Here is a 27,963-nt window from a genome sequence, read left to right as displayed (position 1 = left end):
GAAATCCGAATAAACATCAGTCATGCGCAGGAGCGCTTGTACTCGGACTCAGGAAAAAAAAATACAGAAGACACAGTGAGGCTATAGTTTCGCCGGAAACGCGAAGCAGTATTAGTAATAGCGAAGTATGCGACAGTTACACGAAGGAAGGTTACACCACCGAGAGACGCCAGATTCTTGGTGTTGGAGAGAGGACTCAGGCTGTGAAGTTGAAGTCTCCTACTATAAGGTCTTGTAAATTCTCATATAAGGCCGTCACTTCACTGAACAATTACACGAAGTTTCTTACAGTGCAAGATATATATATATACACACACCTGGTTGCCCCTCACCCCCCCCCCCCCTGAAAAAGTGAAAACTTTCAGCCTATGGTTCCCACGAAACCGCGACCTGCTAGCGCCGCTATCGGCAACTCTGTGGGACGAATGATATGAAATGAATAAAATCAGAGGAAAATAATTCTTCCAAAATACGCCCCTCGGCATCCACAACTAGGCTTTCGGAACGAAATGTTTTTACTTCTAGCTTTCGTTTGGTTCCACTGAAAGACGTTCCGTTCCGGTTCTGCTCCTGGAAAAAAAATCGTAATGGTTCATAACGGTTTTGGTTCTCAAGCCAAACTTTTTTTGAAGCAATGTAACGATATAAACATAGTATTTATTTTTCTCAGTAAGTTAATTACGAATTCTGAGATCAATCCTCAGAGCCTTGGCTCAAGGCACTGAGTATGATCTCTGAAGCACCACGTCATCGAGTGTACTCGCCGAAATGCGAGACCGCTGTTCCGATAAAACGAACTTAAACGAACATAAACGAACGATAAAACTTCGGTAACAAAGCGTTGTACCCGTAGAAAACGAAACGATAAGCTCGTAAGTGCGCAAGCCCTGAGCTGTGCTACGATGCCGATCTGCTAGTGCACCGAGTGACAGGGTCAGATTAGTGGAGCGCTCGACCGGCCATCGCTCGCACTATCCCTCGGATATACGCGCTAATTTTGACGTTGCCCGGAGTCGGTTGTGTCAGACTGCCAACTTTCCCCTTGAACCGAAAACCGACCGAAAATATTTCGGTTTCACCGCGAAACAAAGTTTCGGTTATCTTTTCGTTCCGGGCAAAAATATCGGTTTTCTTTTCGTTTTGGTTTTCATTCCGTTTAGACGCACTGCCCACAACAGTACTGGTCCAGCGGTCATTGCGATACCGAAGGAATGAAGAAACCTTTGTCTTATCATGGTTACGTATTTGTACATCGCCCAGAACAGCCACGAATCCAAACTTAAGAGAGTTGCAAAGCAGAAATGGAGATAGAAAAGAGAGAAGGTAGGAAAACATGGAATTGCACTCGATACAATAAAATTGGCCGTTATGATGCGCTGGAAAAGCTTCCGACATATTATAACCAATGTCCCATCACTTCAAGTGTACCAGATACTTGGAAGAATCGAAACATAATGTTAATCTGTAAAGAAAGGAGGCGCCAAATAAATCAGGAATTATATGCTCATTAAGAAGCTTTAGGTATTGTATAAACTATTCACCAAGATCATTTCGAATAGAATCACGGCAACACTTCGATCATCGTAGAACAGGCCAGCTTTAGAAACGGATATACAACAATGGATCACATCCATGGCATCAATCAGGTAATTGAGAAACCTGCGGAATGTAACGAACATCTACATAGGGCCTATACATTATGAAAATGAGTTCGATCCAATAGAGATAACATCAGTCATGGAGGCATTGAGTAGTCAAGGAGCAGGTGAAGCTCACGTGAATATTTTAGCAAATATCTACCGAGATTCCACAGCTACCGTAATTTTTCCCAAGATAAGCAAGGAAATACATATTAAGAAGGATATCACAAGAAGCCAATGGAAATGAAAAAAATGGACGAAAAAACTTGCCGCAGGTGGTGAACGATCCCAGGTCTTCGTATTACGCGTGCGATGCTCTTACGAATTGAGCCACCGCAGCGCCGTTTCCCTATCCGCTTTCTGGGGTATTTCTGTTTTTACTACTACAACTAACCCTGGGAGTGTTAGCCAGCGCTACCACTCACAAACCTAGGCGGCGGATGTGGAACATCAACCCTCACAGGGTTAGTTCTAGTAGTAAAAACAGACAGAGAGAGAAGTCATAAGCGAAAGGCAGGGAGATTAACCAGGCTGAGCCCGGTAGGCTACCCTGCACTCGGGAAGGGGGAAAGGGGATTGAAAGAGGAGAAGAAGGAAAGAAGCTTACAGTTGGCACTGTTACACACCCAACCGTTCATCGCTGAGTCAGTCATGCACAGGTGGTCATACAGGCTGGTGCATTTCAAGAAGCGCGCCAACGCCTTCTCGCGTTCTCCAGGGTAGCGTACCCCACCTCTGCCGACAGTTTTTGCGACGCCTTGTTCTTCAAACTCGACCGGCGTTACTATTGGGTAGCGTGGTGTTGTCGGCGGGCTGCAGGCGTCCGGTAGACCATGGCGACCAGGCAAGGACGAGACGATTTCTAATGCGTAACTTGCACTGTTTATTCAATGATTGATAAAGGATGTAAAAGAAGAGAATGAAGTGTAAAGTACATTGCGGAGCTCCTTTAAATAGGCTAACTAAAATTGTGGGCGGGATCTCGCTCACGTCAACGGCACGTGACAGGCACTGAGTCTGGTTCGTGGATGGGCGTCTCCCACTTTCGGTTAGCCGGCACGGGCCCGCCTCCGCCGTTGGCACCCAGCAGGTGACGTTGTAAGTCCTCGTCGTGGCTTTGCAGCTGCTCCCACTTTCGTTGAGCCTTTCTTCTAGGCGACGTCGGTTCGCGGAAAGTGTTGACAGTTCGTGGAAAGGGTGTCTGGTTGTGGATGGGCGATTGATCCATTCTCCCACGTGACGTTGTAAGCCCTCGTCGTGGCTTTGCAGCTGCTCTCACTTTCGGTGAGCCTGTAGGTCCGGGAGGGGCGGCTTGATCCTTTCTTCTAGGCGACGTTGGTTCGCGGAAGTTCTCCTGTAGAACTTGACAGTTCGTGGAAAGAGTCCTTCTAAAGTCGCACACACACAAAGGGGCCTGTAAGCACTGCGGGGCGCCAGCCAGACCGGCAACCCCTCGAGACAACCACAACGAATTGGGAATTCACCCTTCGTTTCGATGAGGCATGGTGGTCGAGCCTCCTTTTTGCCCGAGGTGCTACACGCCGACCGTAACACCTTGCACATAGCAGACGCACGAGTCCACGGGCCCAAGGTCTCCTTCGCACAGGGCACGCTTGATCGTTTCTTCGTCACCACATGTGCTGCAATAGAGACTGTCACCCATTCCAGTTAGGAATGAGGAGGCGTTTGTGAGAAAACTTCTACTCGCAGGCGGCACAGTAACGTTTCTTCCCGTCGGTTATAACCAAGTAAAAGTAATCACATGCGTAATCTCATAAGTAATCTCATATGCACGTCCATGGCATATAGGCGCCGGTTGGTGAGCTCCGGTGTGTTACTTTTCCTTAGAGTAATAATATGGGCACGACTGCTTAGGTGCCGTGCTGCACCCGTTCTCGACAATGATATCGAGGTGCTTTCACATTCATCATAAGCCTCACGGGCAGCTTTGACGGCAGTAATGTTGCAGTGCCCAGGTAGCCACTGAAATACAATGTCGTGGCCTCTGTCCGTCGCTTGATGGTAGCGTAATCGTATCTCTGCTACCAATTGTTCATGTGGGCAGCGGCGCAGAGCTGATAACAGTGATTACAGGGCTGCCTTTGAGTCATAGAATATAGCCCAGTGATTTGGTGACTGTTGCTTATAGCCCAGTGATTTGGTGACAAAAAACACTGCGCTACGGAGGGCGTAAAGTTCGAACCCTTTCGATGTTGTGACGTGGCTGATCTTGAACTTCTTGCAGATTGTCATCGACGGATGGACAACTGCACCAATAGAGCCGGTTAGACTCGTAGAGCCATCTGTATAAATGTGAACTCGATTGGAGTATGAATCCTGCAGTAGATGTAGAACGGGTTGATTCAGGGCACAAGTTGACAATCGGACTTCTTTCCAACATCTGGAATGGAAAGCCACACTCGTAGCTGCCGGAGACACCACAAAGGACAAAGTGATCTTGCTGCAGACGTGAAATCGCATGGAAGAGAGGATCAGTACGAGGCTACGATGCCCGAAAAAGTTGCCTCTGGTGTACTTTCCGAGAGAGAAGCAAGGCGTTGAGACTGAAGTTGGGAAAGGTGACGAAGGTTATTTCTAAGGGTGTATGTGGCGATATAGGTACTGATGGGATGTTCCCTGGCGATGGCAATTGTTGCGGCTGTTGAAGCGCATTGCGGTACACTCAGAGTGGTTCTAAGCGCTTGAGCTTGCATGATCTCAAGCACTCTTGAGATTTGTTTTCCGAGTGCTTGACAGCACTGGAGTGCCGTAACGCAAGAAACCCATGAAGAGCGCTTTGTACAGTTGAAGCATAGAACGCACCGACGGTCCCCATGCTTTCCCAAAGATATATGGATTTGAAAAGGTGACTTATAGAGTGGAGTTTCTTCCATAGGTAGGATACATGGGGGCTCCAGGAGAGATCGCGGTCGACTATGATTCCTAAAAATCGTTGTACAAGATAGGCTGGCCAATAATAGACACCGGGTATCCATTCATCGATTTTCGCGTGTAGACAACTAATGCGCATTCTTCTGTTGAAACTCCGAGGCCTTGTCTCTGAAGATAAGTACACGTCATTGTTGCAGCCTTTTGTAACCTTGCGCGAACCTGCGGGCGAGTTACTCCTGAATCCCGGATACAGATGTCATCTGCGTAAATTAACATACTGACCGACTGTGGCAGCAATTTCTCCAGCCCAGTCAGAGCCAGGTTGAACAAAACCGGGCTCAAAACGCTACCTTGTGGAACTTCGCGGCTGGCGTTGTGGTCGGTAGTTTGACCATCCTCGTCGAATACAAAGCTCCTTTGGGTCAGGTAGCTGCGAATCCACCGAAAAGTGCGGCCGCCGACTGAAGCAGCCACGAGCGTGTCAAGAATGGCTTAGTGGGAAACATTATCGTAAGCATCCCTCACATCTAAAAATAGCGCTAGAGAGAGACGTTTGGATGATTTTTATTGTTGAATCGAAGACACAAGATCAATGACGTTGTCGGCAGACGAACGGCCACGTCGAAAACCTGTCGCCGCGTTTGGATGAAGATTGTGATGTTCAAGAAACCACTCGAGGCGCGTGAGGATCATCCTTTCCATCAACTTGCTAACACAGCTGGCCAGAGCAATAGGTCGATATGATGTCAGTTCAAGCGGAGACTTTCCTTGCTTTAAGATTGGGACAAGACGGCTACGTTTCCACTCAGTGGGAACAACACCGCCACTCCATGAGACGTTGGTGACGCAGCACGATCTCTCGTGCTTCATGGTCAAGGTGGCGGAGAGCAGCATGCGTGATGTAGTCGTGTCCGGGCGAAGAGGAACGCCTCCAAATGTCTAGAGCAGCCTCCAGTGGTTCCAGGCAGAAAGGTTCGTCCATTACCGAATCTTGCATAAAGGGAACTTCGTACAATTCAAAATCCTTCAGTAGCACTCTTTCACCTGCAATTGCTTTACGTGGGTACAACGAGTCACAGAATGATTGCCGTCGTTCGTTGTCTAATTTGTCCATGCGACGGCATAGTTTCTTCTGCGTGCGCCTGGCCTCCCTAAGATCTAGAAACGACTTTGTGCGTCCATATCTCTTCTCGGCGCGCCGCCGTACTGCCACGATGCCTTTCTAATCCAATGTCAAAGTCCGTGCGAGTAGCTTACCAAGAGAAGCAGCGCGTTGCGGCATGCATCGCATCCTTAATCACAAGCTCTATGCTACGTGCAAGGCCGCCCGTGCATTCGGCGTTCACAGAGGCTTGAAGTGCGGGCCAATGAATTGTTTGAGATACAATAGGGGAAGACATACTGCTAAGACCTTTGATGGCAACGTAAGTAGGAATATGGTCACTTCCACGTGTGTTTAAGTCAGTAAACAAGTAGACGCTCGAAGTAAGGCATCGTGACACCAAAGTCAGATCTAGGCAGCTACTGTACGACGACCCTTTTAAGAATGTTGGGCTGCCGTCGTTCAAAAGGCAGAGGCCATGGCCCGAAGCAAAAGATACGAGAGTCCTGCCTCTTAAATTGGTTCTTGTACTTCCCCAAAGTTGGTGATGATCATTAAAATCTCCTGTGATTATCCAAGGACTGTAGGTCGTCGTGAAAACATTTTCAAGCCTTTTGCAGTCTAAACGACTTGATGGGGAAATGCAAAACGAGAGCATCCAGTTCTTGTAAAGCGCATCGAGCAGTCGAAGTTTGTGCATTTCCCGAAAGTGTGCGAATCGCAGCCATTAGCGACTTCAGCAATATAATCATTTGCACATCCTGTTCAGGCAACTTGTCGAAAGCAAGAAATACGTTCGATGAAGGCTATGTACGCCGCTCAAGCTCAGCAGCTAGGCGTGCATTTGGCAGTGCAGGCCAGGCAACGTCATAAGCACTTTTCTGGGCTTCTTTGTCATTCATAACGTTGCGTCCGGTCTCGCGCAAGGACTGCTCTTCCACAGTTCGAGGTGATGACGCCGCTGGACTATGTCGGGGGGGGGGGGGGGGCTTTCGCGTTTTTTGGGGAACACGAGAGTTGCAATGTGGGCTTGTTGGTAATGCATCTTCAAGGGGTGCAGGCAAGTGCAGCAATCTGGACTTCTGAACGTGCGAAAGGAAATATTAACCGTGAGAAAAAAAGACCAACAAACAGCGATACCTTTTATCCACCGGTTGTCGCACAACCTAAAGAAAATTGCCCGCCGAGGTAACACTGGTGTGGTTTCTTTCTGCACCTAACGAATTAATCAGCTTGTGCAGGAAAACCAGACCAGAAAAGAAAGAAAGTGCTCCTAGCTGCCAAGTTAAACACAGGAAGAAGTTTAGAGATTGTGAGACATCAATTATATATCGTATACCCTTATCGTGTGGAAAGTGTTACGTCGGACAGTAGGGCAGATGCAATAATGATGGACTGCGCGAACACAAAAATAAAGTCGACAAAGTTGCATCAGATGGGTTTCTCTCCCTTCATTGTAAGCAACATAAGTGCTCCCCTCTCTTCGAATCAACAACCATTACTGGTAGAAATAAGTGCGAACTGACTAGGCTTATAATAGAAGCCGAGCGGATTGATGCCCTAGGAGATTCCTATATCAGCAAACCGTCATTGGCTCTCTCTGAAAAAGAACTGAAATTTCTGCGCATGGCTTAACATATCACTTATGAAACTGTTTCGCTCTGAATGTTTATCTATTCACGTGGCTGTGACTCATGTTGGCTGAGTGTATAAGTACGACCTGATTTTCGATAATAAACATTGTTGGAAGTTAGCGCTGTGTGTGTCCCTGTGTGTCTTCTTTTGTCCCGCCTTTTAATCGCGCTACCGTACAACCCATTGGGGAACCTCGGCGGTGGCGGCAGGAGCATCGTTTTTTCACAGAACCGGCTCCTTCCCGGTGCGCAGAACATCTCCTTGCCATCTCCTTAAGTATACTCCACTTCTTCTTGATTCGGGAAGCAATTTCTAAACGTGGCTTCATGCGATCCTTTGCAGTTTCTGCACTCAAATGCAGTTGCTTGGGCAGGATTCCGTGGTGTGGGACTTAGCGCAGTGTGCTCATACTGCCGCGTTATTACAAACACCTCTGACATGACCCAACCGAAGGCACTTGTAGCACCTCAGATGTTTCGGAATGAACGGTTTTACGGGGTAGCGAAAATGGCCCACTTTGTCATTAGATGGTATGGTGTCGCCCTTGAAGACTATCTTGACACACCGTGAATTGCCAATCCGAATTACCACCGTGATACGCACTCCGGGACGCGTTGGATGGCATTACCACTGATGGACACACATACAGAACGCACTACAGGCAGACATGTTTTTTTTTTCTACTAGGTCCAAAATCGCCCCCCCCCCCCCCCCCAAGTGTATCGAGGCCAGTCACATCCATGACTTCGTTGGATAGAGGGCGCTAACTGCTGCTGTATATAACCTGTATATAACACGGGATTGCAATATCTACGTCATAGATGACGCCTGTTGCTGTATCCTTGTCGACTGGAATGTGGGAGCGCACTCTGATCCCGTTCAAAACGGTTACAGTACGCAAGATGTCAAAAGCGGTTGAACGCACGACATACACGGCAAGGATGTTCTTGCAAATGTTCTTATGTCGGTTAACTCATTTGGCAATAATCTTTCATAGAAGGTGGAGGCAGCTTGCCCATTCAGATGCCGTAGATTGTCCGAGGGAACCACCGGCATGAAGAGTATGGCGGGGGCTCGAGGATGGCTCGTGTTCTGTACTGTAGACGTACTTGAAGGCGAAGGTGTCCTGAGGCTCCTACGCTTCGCCTTGCGGCTTCGCACGGATTCGAAGCCGTCTTCGGAGCCTTCTCCGCTGGCCGAGCAGAGTTCCATGCTGTCGCTCACGGTATCGTTCAGTTCACTGTTACGCTTCCGCGATGGCACCGCGGAACGCGAAGCCAGGTCCGGAGAAAGCCGGGCAGTATCCACTTCCATCACAGCCGGCGGGGGACCGATGTCCCGCAGATAAACGTCCGAAAAATCGAAAATCAGCAGGAGACGGGAAAGCACCGGTCAACTAGAGACACACATCGTCGTCTTCCCGACATAAATACCCCAGAAAGTGGATGTGAAAAGAGCGTCGCGGTAGATGTAGATGTAGATCCTTGTGATCTACTGACACGTACCCAATCTGGGGGTTTGGCCCAGAATCCGATTCTTGGCCGCAGTAGCTCGATTGATAAGAGCATCGCACGCGTAATGCGAAGACATGGGATGGTTCCCCACCTGCGGCAAGTTGTTTTTACAGCGAAGCTGTATATGGCTAGGGTTCCGTGCGTTTTTGTTCTCCGTGAACAAAAGCTATCATCATCAATGGCATATACCCCCGTAAGCAAGCAAAAAATGCAATGGCTCATAGCGCCGTAAGGCAGAGGCTACAAGCACTCAGCAAAGTGAAGCGAACAGTACTTAAATTCTTTCTAACCACGCATATAACATACAGAACAGCATGTCGAAAATTATCATCAATGGTTCATACCCCCGTAAGCAAGGAAAAAATGCAATGACTCATAGTCCGGTAAGGTTATCATGGCTACTAACTTTGCGTGAATTAGCTGCGATGACACTACCCCTTTTTGTTGTGGGTGATTTCAATGTGTATGTGTCGATATCGAAAAGGGAGCTGTTTACGCGTTCCGTGTTGCAGACATATCCTTTGCGATGCCGCACCAATCCGGCGTGGCACCACCCAACGTGGTACGTGCATCAATTTGACAATATTGTTACGTAGGAAGACGCAGACGAAAAGCTATGTACAAGTATATTTACAAGAAAATTGTTGTGGGTGATTTCAATGTGGATGTGTCGATATCGAAAAGGGAGCGGTTTACGCGTTCCGTGTTGCAGACATATCCTTTGCGATGCCGCACCAATCCGGCGTGGCACCACCCAACGTGGTACGTGCATCAATTTGACAATATTGTTACGTAGGAAGACGCAGACGAAAAGCTATGTACAAGTATATTTACAAGAAAATACGCTGCGCTTGGCCAAGAGGCAACAGCCCGCGTTAGCTTCTAATCGTCGTCGTCGTCGTCTTCTTACTGCTCGGCTCTTCGTCATTGGAAATACAATCCCGTAGCACTACCCCCGGCGGCAAAAGCGCCGACCTGGAGCGACTAAAGGCCGGAGTCTGAAGCAGTGTAGTAGGTATTGAGCCTACTGACGTGCACGACATCACTAGATGCCAGAGTAGATGACGAGATTGCGTTCACAGGAGCAATTTCGTACGTCACAGGCGTCACCTGGCGCAGCGCGCGGTAGGGCCCTGTGTATCGCGAAAGGAGCTTTTCTGAAAGTCCGACGTGACGAGAGGGCGACCACAGGAGCACGAGTGCACCAGGCGAAAACTGTACGTCACGGTGGCGGGCGTTGTACTGACGCTGCTGCGTGGTTTGCGAGTCCGTTAGTCGAGCACGGGCAAGCTGGCGTGCATGGTCGGCGAGGGCGATGGCGTCTCCGCAAACAAGGAGCTTGCAGAGAAGAAAACATTCGTACGTGATACACAGGAGAGTGCGTGTGCGTGGCACAACGACAAGAAATATTTTACTAGATTTTACGGAACAATATGAGTAGCTAACCTAGATTACAAAAGGAAGGCGATCGGTCAGCGTTGATGTCGATTTCATTTCACCATGCCCACTGAGGTGGGAGCGTTGAAGCTATGGCTATATAGCTTCGGGAGGTTGTGACGTCTCAGATCACTGCGCCACGCTGATACGGACGGGCAGATGAACAGAAGAACCAGCAAAACGGGCCGGGAAAGGATATCATGACGAGGCGGGATCCAGGCATAGAAGGGGCTGCGGTAGGCCATTATAACTCGCAAACGCTCCGCCAAGTAGAAATGCCCGGATTACAAAAGGAAGACGAACGGTCAGCGTTGATTACGACATCATTTCACCATGTCCACTCAGGAGGTTTAAGATTTAAGAACATAGAACGAATCGATGAAGTCTGCTATTTTTCTTCCGAGCAAAATGACTGGCTAAAATCAGATGTACTGCGTACCCATGTGGCATTAACTGCTCCAGGAATGTTTGAAAACTATGATATTTTTGTTAAAAAACAGCACAAAAGAAAACCCCAGTGGGTTTAAGATTAAGCGAGACAAGTGACAGTAGTGTGACCAGATGAATTCGGGTGCACCTAGTCGGATAGCTTCCTGAAAACGAGTCCCAATAAGTGGCACGGGTTGTTCTAATATAGCCGAAAGCAAGCGGAGTATTCTGAAAAAGAACTATATCGTAAATATGTTGTTCCTATAAAAAATGCACTTTGTAATAGGTTACGTTTCCCACACTTCATGGAAACTAGCTGAAATTGGCTAAAACATAGAAGGCAAAGGGTGAAAGGCCGGTTGTTGACATTGATTGCAACGTTACCTTTCGCTAACCAAGTGGTGTAACGACTTTTGGGCTGCACTTGGTTGCACGTATACGCCTCGTTTCCGATGGCTGCTCTATGCAGCTATACGCCGCACGGAAATTTGGCCACGCGGAATGGCTCGTACACGCTGCACGAATATTTTTTTTTTTCGGGTTCGGTTTGTATTCAGAGCTTCTGCTCTAGAGAAAAAAAACCATGACAGTTCGAACCATTTCTGAGCTTTGGGAGCCGGTTCACACGGATGCAAGCAGGTGCGAAAAAAAAAAAAAAGATGAAGGAAAGAAAAACATTCGCATGCCTCCGGTTTCTGGGAAAATGCGATGTATAGTCAACCGCAAAAGTTTACAGGACGCAGAATCTGCCAAGAAGCTGAATTCTCGCGAAGCGTGGTCACACAGCCTGGAATTAAATGTTCCAGCATGTAGTAGCCTTCGCCACCTACACAGTGATTCATTAAATACGAAGTGCCATGCCTTAACAGTGCAGGAATTCACATTTGAAGGGGAAACCGCATCCCGTAAACTTTTGTTGTTGACTGTACATACACTAGTTCGCTTGGGCCTTGTAGGAGTACTGCGAACTGTTTTCTTTTGCCCGGGCATTAACTTGAAGCACACATACAAACATACAAACTGGGCTATAGCGGCGTCCTGCGCGGCTATCAACCGTGTTAACCCACTCTCGACCTAAAAAAAAGGAAACTAAAAATAAAGAAATATATCCGCTCTTGCATTCTTAGCCGCTCGCTTGTTGTGAATACAGTAGGAAGTAAGACATTTCATCTAGCGCTAAACTACCCCCATGTACTATGTGTTCACATTTGCAAAAATGGAAGAAGGCACCTGGTTTTAAGGGAACATGTAATATTTTGCAAAAGTCAGTGGTCGCAATCAGCACAACTGCACGAACAGCCACTGTATCTTGTTGAATCCACGAATCTACAGGGTGTCTCAGCTAACGTTAGCGAAAACAAAGTACAATATACGGTTATGTGACTTAGGTGTTCGGTCATCAGTCCTCTTCCGTCACCGGGATAACTTTAGTGTACTAATTACCTGGCTAATAAGAGCAGATTCATTAAACAAGTTTTTGATTTTTGAACAACGAGCGCGACTTCCGATGGAAAAGCTCATTTTTTTGCCGCATGGCTACGCGCCGACGCGTCGCGACACCAGCGATGCAGAACGCGATTTGAAACTATCTCCGCTCACTGCCCGACTCGGAAACCTCCTGGAAGTGGTAAGCTGTCGGTCGACGAGGTGGAAGGTTTAGCTTGTTGGTGGTTCACGACTATAGGCACAGTGCGAGGAAGACAAGACGGACAGTAGCAGACAGCACACAACGCCGACTTTCAGCAGGCTAATAAATAACGCAGTGAAAGCTCCACTCGCTACGGTAGCTTAGTGGCTTATGCTGCTGAGCACGAGGTCGTGGGTTCGATCCCGGCCGCAGCGGCCGCATTCCGATGGGGAGAAATGCGAAAACGCACGTTCACCGTGCGCCTCTCCCAGCGATCTCATTTGACCCAGTCTTACGCTAGGTGACCGATCTTATGCCCTGAAAGTTTCCTCATTTCACCCCACAGGCTAATTATATGCCGCTATCGACTGTGCTTCCCTTCTCTTGGCACCCATTCTGTATCTCTGATAGACCACCATTTATATGGCTTAATTAGCATCACATGGCCTGCCCAACTCCATCTCTTCCTCTTGTCAACTAGACTATATCCCCTAACTCCGTTCGCTCTCAAATCCACATAACTGTCTCTTAAAGTTCTCTTAAAGTTCCGCCTATCCTTTTTCGTTCCCTAGCTTATTCCGCGGTCCTTAGCTTCTTGTCAAGCTTTTAGTTAACCTCCAAGTTTCCGTATCATATGCTGGCAACAATAGAATACAATGATTGTACACTCTTCTTCTAAAGGATAGCGGTAAACTGCCAGTCATTGCAGGGTAATGCCTGCCGTATACTCTCGAACTTATTTTTTTCTTTCTTTTGTAAATTCCCTTCTCATAATTAATGTCCCTTACGAGCAATTGGCCTAGAGAAACATATTGTTGCACCGATTCTAGAGGCTGACTGCCAATCAAGAAAACTCATTCTCCTTCTAGACTATTCAACATTACCTTAGTCTACCGCATAATAATATTCAGACCTACTCTTACACTTCGCCAACTAAAGTCCTCAATCAATCATTTGTTGCAAGTCACAACAAGTGTTACGGAATAAGACAAAGTCATCTGCAAACCGCAGTTGCTCAAATGTTCAATGTCAATCCTCACTCCTATTTCTTCCCAGTCTAACAGCTTGAATACTTCTTCTAAGAATGCAGTGAATAGCATTGAATGCAAATTTGGGATTATTTTACATTGCGACAGTAATTATACGGACACTCAAGGCGAATTTCCGCCGTTGACGTCTCCGTGACGTCCTGCTTAAAGTGCAAGTGTGATAACATCGCAGCCGCGCCGTATGCTGCAGGTGGCTTGATTCGGAGACGTCTTCCCAGCCCTGCCTCAACAATTCGGCCTTTGCCGGGCTGTCTGGCTGACATGACACCCGCGCACTGGGCTTGCCATCCCGGTCGGTCCCACTGGGCTCCTGCCTGCCGGTTTGCTTCATCCCTGCCATGGTGACACCTTCACCTTCTCCTCTTCTATCTCTTACAACCCCCCCCCCCCCCTCCCGTTGGTGCTGAGCCGTGCTTCCTCCAGGGCTGCAGAAAATAGTGCCAACCTTTCCATTTCCTCAAACATAACCACTTCTCTCTCTCGCGTGCGCGCTCAAGGCAGGAAGGTGGGGAGGGCGCACGCCGTCTTTTCATGCAGGTAAAGGGGGGGAGCAGGCAGATTTCTGCGCCCTAGGAGGGGGGGGGGGGAGAAGGGGGCAGGTTAGTGCGCATCTCCTCTTAGCCGAACGCGTTCTATATTAGAGACAATATGCGGTGGGTTTGAAGTCAAGGCGACCTGAGATAGCTTATGGCTTCGTGTGCGCTGTGTTCTCGTGCGCATGGTTCGCATAAGAGCGAGAAGGAGCATTAAGGTGAATTCGCTCGCCGCTGCTGCCGCTCTTCATTATGCCAGCGTTCTGACAGCGAGTTTCCGCGATCATCGAGCGAGACGTGTTCGTGTTTGCCTATGCGCGCGTTTTAGTTAATAAGTTTAGTTAATAAGTTAATAAATTAATAATTTAGTTAATAAGCGAATGTTTATAGCAGCTTATGCAGCTGATAAAATCACCAACTTTACTTTGTATAGCTGCCTTATAATTTGCTATCACAATCAATGGTACTGACTTAGTGTGAAACTGCGACTTCTATTTAAAACGCTTCGACTACGAGGCATCCAAATCATGTCTCATTATCCGCGGACTGTATTGGAGACAAATAGAACATCCGCCGGACGTCCAAGCATGTCCGAGGGATATGACATATGAACCTTTTTTTGGCCCACATATGAATTGCCCTCCTAGATGCTTTGTATTTCGCTTTCCTCGTGACATGAATAATGTTTTATGATATGTTCAAAATATCATCCTAAGCTGTCATACCTGCAGCTCATACGTACAACGTAATAAGCGAATTTTCTGACGCAGTTTGCTTTGAAGACGTGAGCTAGATCAATATGCCGACTGTTCTTAACGGAAGGGCTAGAAGAATGAGTTCACTGCACTTCTGCGGCGGGAATGTGCGCTCATATGGGTAATTCCACACCAAACGTGCTCGACCCACTCCTATTACTTTAAAAAAAATTGTGGGCATTTATGAGGTCTAACGAAATACAGTTCCAAAATATTTTGTGCGAAAAACTATTTTGTCTGCCTGAGCGCCATATCAATTCCACCCTTATATGTAAAACATGATGTACAAGAAAAATATCACGAAAAAATGAATCGTACTTTAGAAAAAGCGGAATTTCATCGTAATACTCTTAAGCGACTGTGATTTTCTATGCTAGCTCCTTTATATGCCCCAACTTTAACATATATACAATGCAGTCAAAAAGGCCAATTTAGGCATTTCTGAGTTCTTTTAAAAACTTTTGAATTAACCGCATTTGTTTTGGCAACTATTCCTGACAGTATTGTGCACAAATAATTGGCTGAAATATTTTGGCTTTTTGACGTTTTCAGCTGTGAAGTCCGCATTGAGGTGGCCCACCTAAATATGTGAAAGGCTGCGTACTTCACAGAAGGACAATTAACAATTTGTTTCATAAAGTTTATTCGTAATAATTATTTTTTAGGCGAGAAAACATTTTTTTAAATTTAATCACTACTTCATACGGCGCCGTTGACTTCAAGTGCATCTTCGCTGCAGTACACGCCTCGGGGCGACTGGAAACTTCAGTACTAACCACCGTTTTTGTCAGGAGGGCAGTGTACATGTACTTGATACTTCCCATGTCTCCGATTATTTAGCCACCTTCAACTCCCGTGTCGATGAATAGCAGTTCAGTCAGTCAGCACATGAGAGATCATCGTTTCATAAACAAACAGCAAACAAAATAAATTGCAGGAGCTGAAATTTATTATCAAGGAGAAGCCACTGTCATTGTGGAAAAAGAGGCACGCCGTAGTGGAGGACTCCGGAAATTTCGACCACCTGGGGTTCTTTCACGTGCACCTAAATCTAAGCACACTGGTGTTTTCGCATTTCGCCCCCAACGAAATGCGGCCGCTGTGGCCGGGATTTGAACCCGCGACCTCGTGATCAGCAGCCCAACACCATAACCACTGAGCAACCACTGCGGGTAAACGTCATTGTGGATATTGCAGAAAACCACCAGTTGAATGAACTGGTGGTTCCTGAACATACAGGAATGTTCGAACCGGGACTGAACCGAAAACCGGAAGAAACCGTAATTTTTGCTCGAACTGGAACTGAACTAGAACGTTATGATTTTTTTTTTCACTTCGGGGCAAAACCGAAAAGAAGTACTAACGGTTTTCGGTTCAGGTTGGCAAACCTTTCTGCAACTTTTCATGCATACAGTGCCTGTACTTTTGGTGTGTAAATCCAAACCACACGTTTCCCTGATTTTACAAGTAGCAGCACCATTACTGCTACTTATATATGTATATATATATATATATATATATATATATATATATATATATATATATATATATATATATATATATATATATTTGCGGATTGTCGTGGCATTAAGAGATGCTGAAAAATGCCTCAGTGAGAGTTATCGTTTTCATTGAAAGACCTCATTGTCAATCACACATAATCAGCCATTAAAATCCAGGGCTTCAAAAATGTTTTGAAACGTGTCACTGAAATTACATAAAAAAGTACCTAAGGTTCCCATTAAACTGCCATCTCACTTCTCACTAAACTGCCAAGTGAATGGTTTCAGGAAGTAGCAGATTACTTGTACAAAAGCTAAATTTTAGACGTTTTCGTTTCAGAGTAATAAAAAATGCATAATCGAAATTAACTTCCATTCGCAAGAATTTACACAAAACAGTAATGTTCTGGAAGTCCTCATTCAGCTTGTGTCGGCCAGAAGCACTTTGGAACTGCGAGTAAATAACGCAATCATTAGCGTAAAATATAATTTTCCCTGAAACATATGTTACTATGTTATTAATGAATATGAGAAGTAATATCAGCCCTAGCACCGATGCTTTGGGATGCCAGAGTCTATACTGAAAGACGTTTTGAAGAGCGGCCTTTGTAAACAACATATTGCTGTCAATTTCCTAGGCTGACAATTATGTGTTTCCGTGTCCTTCATTTAATTTATAAAGTAACTTTTTGTACGGTGCTTTGTCAAACGCTTTGTTAAAATCTATAAAAATTGCGTAAGTTTGGTTACCCTATGCTACAGCAAAATCATGAACGGTTTCAATTAGCCGAGTAGACGCAGAATAACCTTTCCGAGATCGGCCCGCATATGGAGAGTGCTTACCACCAGCTTCACCTCCACCGCGGGTCGACCCAGCTTAACACGATCCTCGGGATCGGTCCACGTATGGGGAGTGCTTAACGCCTGCTTGACCTCCGCCGCGGGTCGGTCCGGTGCCCTATCTCGGGGATCGGCCCACGTATGAGAAGTGATTAACACCTGCTCCGCCGCTGGTCGGCCCAGCATTGCACTATCTTGTAGTTCGGCCCGCGTATGGGGAGTGCTTAACATCTGCTTCACCTCCACCGCGGGTCGGCCCAGCATTGCACAACCTTCTAGATCGGCCCACGTATGGGGAGTGCTTAACACCTGCTTCACCTCCGCCGGCGGTCAGTATGGTATTGCTCTATCTTTGGGATCAGCCCACGTATGGGGAGTGCTTAACACCTGCTTCGCCTCCGCAGCAAGTCGGTCCAATAGTGCACTACCTTCGGGATCGGCCCACGTATGCGAAGTGCTTAACACCTGCTTCGCCCCGCCGCGGGTCGGCCCAGCATTGCACTATCTTAGGGATCAGCCCACGTATAAGGAGTGCTTAACGGCTGCTTCACCGCCGCCGCGGGTCGGCCCAGCATTGCCCTATTTTAGGGATCGGCCCACGTATGAGGTGTGCTTAACACCTGCTTCACCTCCGTCGCTGGTCGGCCCAGCAATGCACTATCCTAGGGATCGGCCCTCGTATCGGGAGTGTTTAATGCCTGCTTCGCCTCCGCCGCTGGTCGGCCCAGCATTGCACAATCTTGGGGATCGGCCCACGTATGGGGAGTACTTAACGCCTGCTTCAGCCCCGCCGAGGGTCGGCTCAGCATTGCACTAGCTTCGGTATCGGCCCACGTATGAAGATTGCTTAAAGGGACACTAAAGCGAAATAATAAATCAGTTTAGACTAATGAAGCATTGTTTGAGAACCCTGCAGGCAGTCATTTAAAGAATAGTTTCATTATTAGATGAGAAAAAGACGGTCCAAGTTTCAGTATTTGAATTTCGCGCCGAAACCCCAGCGCCGGTACGCCAGAGTGACGTCAGGGACACAAAAGTATGTTTTCGCATTTGGGCCGCGTAGGCTGAATAAAGGTTCCCAAAATTTGCCACGTTCAATATTTCGTTCCTTTAGAACACATTGTAGTCAATCTGTACCGCAATATATAATTAGCAGGCTCTAGAAGATGCCATCAAAATCCAAGACGTCACAGCCTCCAGGTGCGGGAACACAAGTAGGCGTCGCCACCGGTATTTCGTTCTTGCGCTTTTTCTGGCTTACGAAACGTCTTACGTTGTAAGAGTGGTGTTTTTGGTGTTGTAGAACGGTAATTTACTGATGCAGAAGAAATCATTTTTCACTTTAGTGTACCTTTACCACTTGCTTCACCTCCGCCGCGGGTCGGCGCAGCATTGCACTATCTTCGTGATCAGCCCACGCATGGGGAGTGCTTAACGCCTGCTTCACCTCCGCCGCGGGTCGGCCCAGCATAGCAGGAGCTTCGAGGTCGGTTTAATGCACGCTTCACTTCCGCCGCAAGTCGGCTCACTTTGCACTATCTTCGGGATCGGCCCACGTAGAGGAGTGCTTAACACCTGCTTCACCTCCGCCACGTGTCGGCCCATCATAGCACAATCTTCGAAATCGGCCCACGTATGGGGAGTGCTTAACGCCTGCTTCACCTCCGCCGCGGGTCGGCTCAGCATTGCTCTACCTTTGGGATCGGCCCACATATGGGGAGTGCCTAACGCCTGCTTCACCTCCGCCGCGAGTCGGCCCAATGTTGTACTATCTTGGCGATCGGCCTACATATGGGGAGTGCTTAACGCCTGCTTCATCTCCGCCGCGGGTCGGTCCGGTATCGCTCTATCTTTGGGATCGGCCCACCTAGGGGAGTGATTGACACCTGCTTCACCTACGCCGCGGGTCGGCCCAGCATAGCATGATCTTCGGGATCGGTCCACATCTGGGGAGTGCTTAACGCCTGCTTCACCTCCGCCGCGGGTTGGCCTAGCATTGCACTATCTTCGTGATCAGGCCACGCATGGGGAGTGCTTAACGCCTGCTTCACGTCCACCGCGGGTCCGCCCAGCATTGCCATATCTTCGGGATCGGCCCACATATTGCAATGCTTAACACCTGCTTCAGCTCCGCCACGGGTCGGCCCATCATAGCAAAATCTTCGGGATCGGTCCACGTATGGGGAGTGCTTAACGCCTGTGTCACCACCGCGGGTCTGCCCAGCATTGCACTATCTGCGTAATCGGCCCACGTATTGGGAGTGCGTAACACCTGCTTCACCTCCGCCGCAGGTCGGCCCAGCATTGCGCCATCTTGGGGATCGGCCCACGCATGGGAAGTACTTAACGCCTGCTTCACCTCCACCGCGGGTCGGCCCAGCATAGCACTGTCTTCAGGATCGCCCGACGTATGGGGAGTGCTTAACACCTGCTTCACCTCCGCCGCGGGTATCAGCAGCATTGCACTATCTTAGGTATCGGCCCACACATAGGGAGTGCTTAACACCTGCTTCACCTCCACCGCGGGTCGGCCCAGCATTGCGATATAATCGAGATCGGCCCACGTATGGGCAGTGCTTAACACCTGCTTCGCCTCTGCCGCGGGTCGCCCCCGCACTGCACTATCTTTGAGATCGGCGCAGATATGGGGAGTGTTTAACGCCTGCTTTACTTCCGCCGCTGGTCGGCCCAGCATTGCACTATGTTGAGGATCACCCACATATGGGGAGTACTTAACGCCTCCTTTCCCTACGCCGCAGGTCGGCCCAGCATAGCACGATCTTCGTGATCGGTCCACGTATCAGCATCATCATCATCAGCCTGGTTGCGCCCACTGCAGGGCAAAGGCCTCTTCCATACTTCTCCAACTGCCCCGGTCATGTACTAATTGTGGCCATGTTGTCCCTGCAAACTTCTTGATCTCATCCGCTCACCTAACTTTCTGCAGCCCCCTGCTACGCTTTCCTTCCCTTGGAATGCAGTCCATAACCCTTAGTGACCATCGGTTATCTTCCCTCCTCATTACATGTCCTGCCCATGCCCATTTGTTTTTCATGATTTCAACTAAGATATCATTCATCACGTTTGTTCCCTCACCCAATCTGCTCTTTTCTTATCCCTTAACGTTACACCTATCATTCTTTGCATAGCTCGTTGCGTCGTTCTCAATTTCAGTAGAACCCTTTTCGTAAGCCTCCAGGTTTCTGCCCCGTACGTGAGTACTAGTAAGACACAGCTGTTATATACTTTTCTCTTGAGGGATAATGGCAACCTGCTGTTCATGATGTGAGAATGCCGGCCAAACGCACCCCAGCCCATTCTTATTCTTCCGATTATTTCAGTCTCGTGATCCGGATCCGCAGTCACTACCTGCCCTAAGTAGATGTATTCCCTTACCACTTCTAGGGCCTCGCTACCTATAGTAAACTGCTGTCCTCTTCCGAGACTGTTAAACATTACTTTAGTTTTCTGCAGATTAGTTTTTAGACCCACCCTTCGGCTTTGCCTCTCCAGGTCAGTGAGCATGCATTGCAGTTGGTCCCCTGAGTTACTAAGCAAGGCTATATTATCAGCGAATCGCAAGTTACTAAGGTATTCTCCATTAACTCTTATCCCCAATTCTTCCCAATCCAGGTCTCTGAATACCTCCTGCAAACACGCTGTGAATAGCATTGGAGAGATCGTATCTCCCTGCCTGACGCCTTTCTTCATTGGGAGCTTGTTGCTTTCTTTATGGAGGACTACGGTGGCTGTGGAGCCGCTATAGGTATATCTTCCAGTATTTTTACATACGGCTCGTCTACACCCCGATTCCGCAATGCCTCCATGACTGCTGAGGTTTCGACTGAATCAAACGCTTTCTCGTAATCAATTAAAGCTGTATATAAGGATTGGTTATATTCCGCACATTTCTCTATCACCTGATTGATAGCGTGAATATGGTATATTGTTGAGTAGCCTTTACGGAATCCTGCCTGGTCCTTTGGTTGACGGAAGTCTAAGGTGTTCCTGATTCTATTTGCGTTTACCTTAGTAAATACTTTGTAGGCAACGGACAGTAAGCTGATCAGTCTATAATTTTTCAAGTCTCTGGCGTCCCCTTTCTTATGGATTAGGATTATGTTAGCGTTTTTCCAAGATTCCGGTACGCTCGAAGTCATGAGGCATTGCGTATACAGAGTGGCCAGTTTTTCTAGAACAATCTGCCCGTCATCCTTCAACAAATCTGCTGTTACCTGATCCTCCCCAGCTGCCTTCCACCTTTGCATAGCTCCCAAGGCTTTCTTTACTTCTTCCGGCGTTATTTGTGGGATTTCAAATTCCTCTAGACTATTCTCTCTCACGTTATCGTCGTGGGTGCTACTGGTACTGTATAAATCTCTATAGAACTCTTCAGCCACTTCAACCATCTCATCCATATTAGTAACGATATTGCCGGCTTTGTCTCTTAACGCACACATCTGATTCTTGCCTATTCCTAGTTTCTTCTTCACTGCTTTTAGGCTTCCTCCATTCCTGAGAGCGCGTTCAATTCTATCCATATTATACTTCCTTATGTCAGCTGTCTTACGCTTGTTGATTAACTTGGAAAGTTCTGCCAGTTCTATTCTAGCTGTAGGGTTAGAGGCTTTCATACATTGGCGTTTCTTGATCAGATCTTTCGTCTCCTGCGATAGCTTACTGGTTTCCCGTCTAACGGCGTTACCACCGACTTCTATTGCGCACTCCTTAATGATGCCCATGAGATAGTCGTTCATTGCTTCAACACTAAGGTCCTCTTCCTGAGTTAACGCCGAATACCTGTTCTGTAGCTTGATCCGGAATTCCTCTAGTTTCCCTCTTACCGCTAACTCATTGATTGGCTTCTTGTGTACCAGTTTCTTCCGTTCCCTCCTCAAGTCTAGGCTAATTCGAGTTCTTACCATCCTATGGTCACTGCAGCGTACCTTGCCGAGCACGTCTACATCTTGTATGATGCCAGGGTTCGCGCAGAGTATGAAGTCGATTTCATTTCTAGTCTCGCCATTCGGGCTCCTCCACGTCCACTTTCAGCTATCCCGCTTGCGGAAGAAGGTATTCATTATCCGCATATTATTCTGCTCTGTAAAGTCTACTAATAACTCTCCCCTGCTATTCCTAGTGCCTACGCCATACTGCCCCACTGCCTTGTCTCCAGCCTGCTTCTTGCCTACCTTGGCATTGAAGTCGCCCATCAGTACAGTGTATTTTGTTTTGACCTTACCCATCGCCGATTCCACGTCTTCATAGAACCTTCAGACTTCCTGGTCATCATGACCGGATGTAGGGGCGTACACCTGTACGACCTTCAATTTGTACCTCTTATTAACGTTCACAACAAGACCTGCCACCCTTTCGTTAATGCTATAGAATTCCTGTACGTTACCAACTATATTCTTATTAATCAGGAATCCGACTCCTAGTTCTCGCCTCTCCGCTAAGCCCCGGTAGCACAGGACGTGCCCGCTTTTTAGCACTGTATATGCTTCATTTGTCCTCCTAACTTCACTGAGCCCTATATCCCATTTACTGCCCTATAATTCCTCCAATAGCACTGCTAGACTCGCCTCACTAGATAACGTTCTAGCGTTAAACGTTGCCAGGTTCAGATTCCAATGGCGGCCTGTCCAGATCCAGGGATTCTTAGCACCCTCTGCTGCGTCGCAGGTCTGACCGCCGCCGTGGTCAGTTGCTTCGCAGCTGCTGGGGACTGAGGGCCGGGGTTTGATTGTTGTGTTCATATGGGAGCTTGTGGCCAAGTACTGCACCAGGGTGGCCAATCCTGCTCTGGTGAGGGAGTGCGTTACCGGTTCTGGTCACCGGGATCAGGCCGCACTCCAGGCCTGTTTGTGCAATTTTATCAACACGCGGACTTTTTTTTTTTTTAGTCCGGTGGAAAATTGCGCGGCACCGGGACCGTCCACGTATGGGGAGTGCTTAACGCCTGCTTCACCTCCGCCGCGTGTCGGCCCAGCAATGCGCTAACTTCTGGATCGGCTCACGTATGAGGAGTGCGTAACACCTGCTTCATCTCCGCCGCTGGTCGGCCCAGCATTGCACATCTGGGTATCGTCCCACATATGGGGAGTGCTTAACGCCTGCTTCACCTTCGCCGCGGGTCGGTCCGGTATTTGTCTATTTTTGGGATCGGCCCACGTAGGGGAGTGCTTAACACCTGCTTCGCCTCCGCCGCGGTTCGATCTGGCATTACTCCAGCTTCGGGATCGGGCCACGTCTGGGGAGTACTTAACGCCTGCTTCACCTCCGCCGCGGGTCGGCTCGGTTTTACACTATTAGGGATCGGGCCACGTATGAGTCCCAAGCAGGCGTTAAGCATGCTTGAGAGCACTGCAATACGATAGCGTACGAGCGCAGTCAAGTGGTTTTATATCATATTTTGCGGGCTTTCCTTAAACGCCGAAAAAAAAAAAAATCACCACGCAGCATGTACGTCGCCACACACACAAAAAAAAAAATTGGATCGGTCGTTTCTGAATCCCTTCTACAACGTAAAGAAACGTACTTTGGCCCAAGTGAATATTAAAAATTTTGCATAATTGATCTTCGTAAACTATTCAAGCGGAATGCAAAAGTAAGGAGCGTCGCATGACGGCAAACCACATGGCGTGGTTTTTGCATTCAACTGAGGTTAATCACTCTTTTTAAATCCGTGGTACAAGTTACGGGAAACAGCCTGTATAGTCGCATCCTATTGGCTTTCTTATCATAATTCCTAATACCCCTCTTTCTCTTCCCTCTGCAGAGAATAGTAGGAGGCTAGAGGACCTCTCTGTGTTTCAACAAATTCTCCCTCTCACTGAAACCTTGCTTCACATAGATTCGAAGCATTAGTGTTGGATCTGCTTAATTCTTTAAAGTAGTAATTACGTGTGGCCTGAAGAACAACACGCATAAGTTTTCATGCAGCTTAGCAGCAGGGTCGAGCTTTTTAAAAAAATGATAATTTGTGCTGTTTTCCTTTATTATTTGGTTATGCAAATCAATTTGAACCAGTTTGGACCATTATTTTTACGCTCTTGAGCTGAACCGGAACTGAACCGTTTTTTGCAGAACCGGAAAGAAAAAACATTTCAGTTAGACATTCCGGTTCAGGATGCTCCTGTCTTTTCATTGGATGACCCCCGACAACTCCACCGTTATATACGGTAGTCACTTACTACAGTAGGGATGAAAGCGGTGCTGACATCCCTGTTAAATAATCTGCGATCATCACAGACTGCATAGAATGCATCACAGAATCTGTGTCAGCATTCTAAGCTGGATTTCTAAAGATTTTCAACACAGTTTTTTGGAATTCAAAAACTACGCTACCTAGTTTAGTCCGAATAAAAGAATTGGAAGAATTATCTAAACCTCTGCTACCACAAGCACGACTACAACCTCTTTGCGAAATTGAATGTTTTACCACTTCGCATAGTGAAAGCGCTTGTGGTGGCGTTGGCAGCACTGCTAAATGTTTAGCACGAGAGCAATTAAGCCTTCTACTCTAAGGCATTACAGGGATCACATGACGACCCTGCATACCAACTCTTCAAGCGGTTGAAAGAAAAAGTGAAAGGAATACAGTCTTGAGTGCACCAAGAAATGTTGTATAAAAGAAAAAGAAAAATCAAACTAGCACCCCGCTTTCAGAGAGCTGTATCCCCCAATCACAGGTACACGACAATTCCACCACTTCTATCCATCATTACTACCGTGATCTTCGCAAGCATGACTTCCTGTTCATCGACACAGGAGTGTGATGTGAATAAGTAAATGGAGGCACGCACGGCAGTCTCAAGCACTTTGGCAATAGCCTTCCAGAGAAAATCCCGGTCAGCACAAACTTTTCCCCGCCACCCCAAGGCATGTATTTCAGTGAAGATGCACCGCTGGTCAACGGCGCTGTATGCAGTAGGGTCGAAGGTTCGAAAAAAATCAAAATATTTCTTACCTAAACAAAATTAATGCAATTAAACATCCCGCAACAAATTTTTAGCGGCCTTCTATGAAATACACCTTTCATATTTTTAAGTGGACCACCTCAATGCACAATTTACAGTTGAAAACATGATGAAAATGCAATTTTTGCAACCTTGGGATCACTTTTCTTCAATATTTCGAGGTTGCGGCATGTCAAAATATTTTAGCCAATTATCTGGACACAAGAACGCCAGGAATAGTAAACAAGACAACTGCAGAAAACCCAGTTTTTATAGAAAATCTCGTCTCAAATTGGCCTTCTTGCTCGCATTATAAATATATCAGAAATAATATCGGGGCCTGCAGAGTTGATCCTTTGTAAGGTACTTGAGATGAAATTTTGCTTTCTATGAATTAGGACAAATTTTTTTTATGATTTTTTTCGTTTACATTATGTTTTGCTTTTAAGAGAATTCAAATGGCATTCAGCAGCCAAAAAAATTCTTTTACACAAAATATCTTGGAAATTCATTTTTTTCAGACCTAATAAATGCCCACAATTTTTAAAAGAGGAATCAGAGAGGGTTGAGTTTACGGCTGGTGCATTTGGCATGGAAGACACATGTGTGCAGCCGATGTATCGGATCCTGCTGTCTCGGCGTTTTGCCCATGTTAAAATGTGCACAGCTGCTGTGAAGTTAATATTCATTATAGTGATAAAACATTGTGCAAAAGGCCCTTGACATGTCCATGCACTTAACGCAACATGTCCCCATGATGTTCCTCACACACATGCAAGGGATGTCTGCAGTGCGCGGAAAGCGTGATCAAATGATCATGAAAGGGGTGACTGCTGGACAAATTTGGCACATTTCAGGAATACCCAGATCCTCACAGTGGATGCCAAAAGGATATCCACTGGGTTGGTGCTTGACATTCGAGTCTACACACTTCAAATAAAGACAGGACGGGAATGTTTCAGCATGCAAACATTACTTTTTATTTGACGCCGGTGCCGTGCTTTTACACAACATTAGTGAGGCGCAGAGAGGCAATAAATGGCATCCAAAAATATGGCTACTCACATTGGCTCAAAACTAAGACCAGATATTCATCAAAGGCAGCTAACTTTCCTTCAGGAACAATAACTAAAAATATCACAATCTATACACAAAAATATATTTATGCTATGTTTAAGTAAACATCACTAAACAACATAGCGCTGTCATAAATCACAATGATTAAAAGATCTTAAACTAAAGTAAAAATAAATGTCATTTAAGAATGGGCAGTTGTGGTTGTAAAGCTTGTAAATATATTGTAGCACTGGCATGCCTGAGCAGACAAAAGCACTTTTATATATTTTCTAAATATTTCTCATGTCTCTGTTAAATTATGTTAGCCTGAGAACCAGTTTCCAGCAAAATAGAGCTATGAGAATAAGCTGTACGACTCCAACAGTGGACACATTCTATATGCACACCCGCTATGAATAAAAAACAAGATCAACAATACTCACCGCGCCTATTCATGAACACGTTTGTTCTGAGCAAGTCTAACATTTCAGCATGTGAAAGGCATGGCATACGTCTGAATATATGCAGTACACATGCGGTCCATCAAAACGAGACTTAGCTGACATGCAGACAGAGAGAGACGTCTTACAAGAAACTTGAAACAGTGAGACACTACTAGTGTGAATGCAGTACAATGGAAAAAAAATATATGTTGGGCCACTGTCCTCAGCACATATATACTATATATATATACAACTGGTCGTATATCTATTACCCATGACTAGAGGGAGGATTGCTTACACAGAGTTAAACTGCAGTCATGTGGAGTATACATAACTTGAATAGGCCCTGATCGCATAAATCTTGGGGAGATGCCGGCTTCAATAGCATCACAAGTGTATCGATTGCAAACATCAGATACACTGCTTCAGATTCATTGCCAAGAAAATATGTACAACTGTGAACAAAAGTTTACAAACCATGACGTATTGTGAAAATTCCTTCGCAGTTTAAGAGTGACGCCTTGAATTAATAAGTGCTGTTGTATTCAATTGCATTTGGGATCACAAGTATTTACAGTTGAGTTCTGGGCTATGTGCATAATTTGCGTAATGTGCATAACTTGCGTAAGCATTTTTTAAAAATCCCATGGTCTGCCAACTTTTTTCTGTTCAAACATTCTACAAGAACAATGAACTCAGCATTTCACATATAATTTAGAACCAGAACCAGGAGCTGATATTTACTATGCAAGCTCAACTTTCTAAAATGAACAGACCAACCAATTCAGCACTTTTAAACAAACATCAGAAGGAAGATGTAAAACTGAACCGTAACTGAAAAAATGATCTACAGTGAAATAACCCTTTCATTATGGGAAATCACAATTTGCACAGCCACGGGACTTCAAAGAATATACAGACAGCTGGTAGACTTTAGCTAAAATTTAACTATATAAAGGTAACTGCTTAATATTTGACTAAACAAAATATTGTAGCTTCTTTATTGAAAAAAAAATCAAACATTGTTAAAATTTGAATTAACTCCTGGGGTTTTACATGCCAAAATCACAATCTAATTATGAGGCACACCATAGTGGGGGACTTCGTATTAATTTTGACCACTTGGGGTTCTTTAACACACACCTAAATCTAAATACACAAGTGTTTCTGCATTTCACCCCCATCAGAATGCGGCCGTCGCAGCCGGGATTGAACCGGCGACCTTGAGCACAGCAGCCCAATGCCATAGCAACTGCACTACCATGGCGGGTATGAAACATTGTTACTGTACTCTCCATTTACAGCTTCAATAGCTCAGATCACAAATGCTATCTGGCTTTTAGAGCATTTTTCTTTAACGCAAGCATAAAATGTGTGCAATACAACTTTTATGCAGCACTTCTTAAGTTAAACAATTCTCACACACTACAAAACATGTGGAATAAGTTAAAATGATGGAAGATATATGTCGCTTACTACAACTTCTACTTACCTGTAGTGATGCTGGCACAAAATGTATGGTGAACATGAGCAGAGAGGTTGATATGC

The sequence above is a fragment of the Dermacentor variabilis genome, chromosome 1 (assembly GCF_050947875.1).
Source record: "Dermacentor variabilis isolate Ectoservices chromosome 1, ASM5094787v1, whole genome shotgun sequence".
Taxonomy (NCBI): Eukaryota; Metazoa; Arthropoda; class Arachnida; order Ixodida; family Ixodidae; genus Dermacentor; species Dermacentor variabilis.
This window is presented reverse-complemented; position numbering follows the sequence as displayed.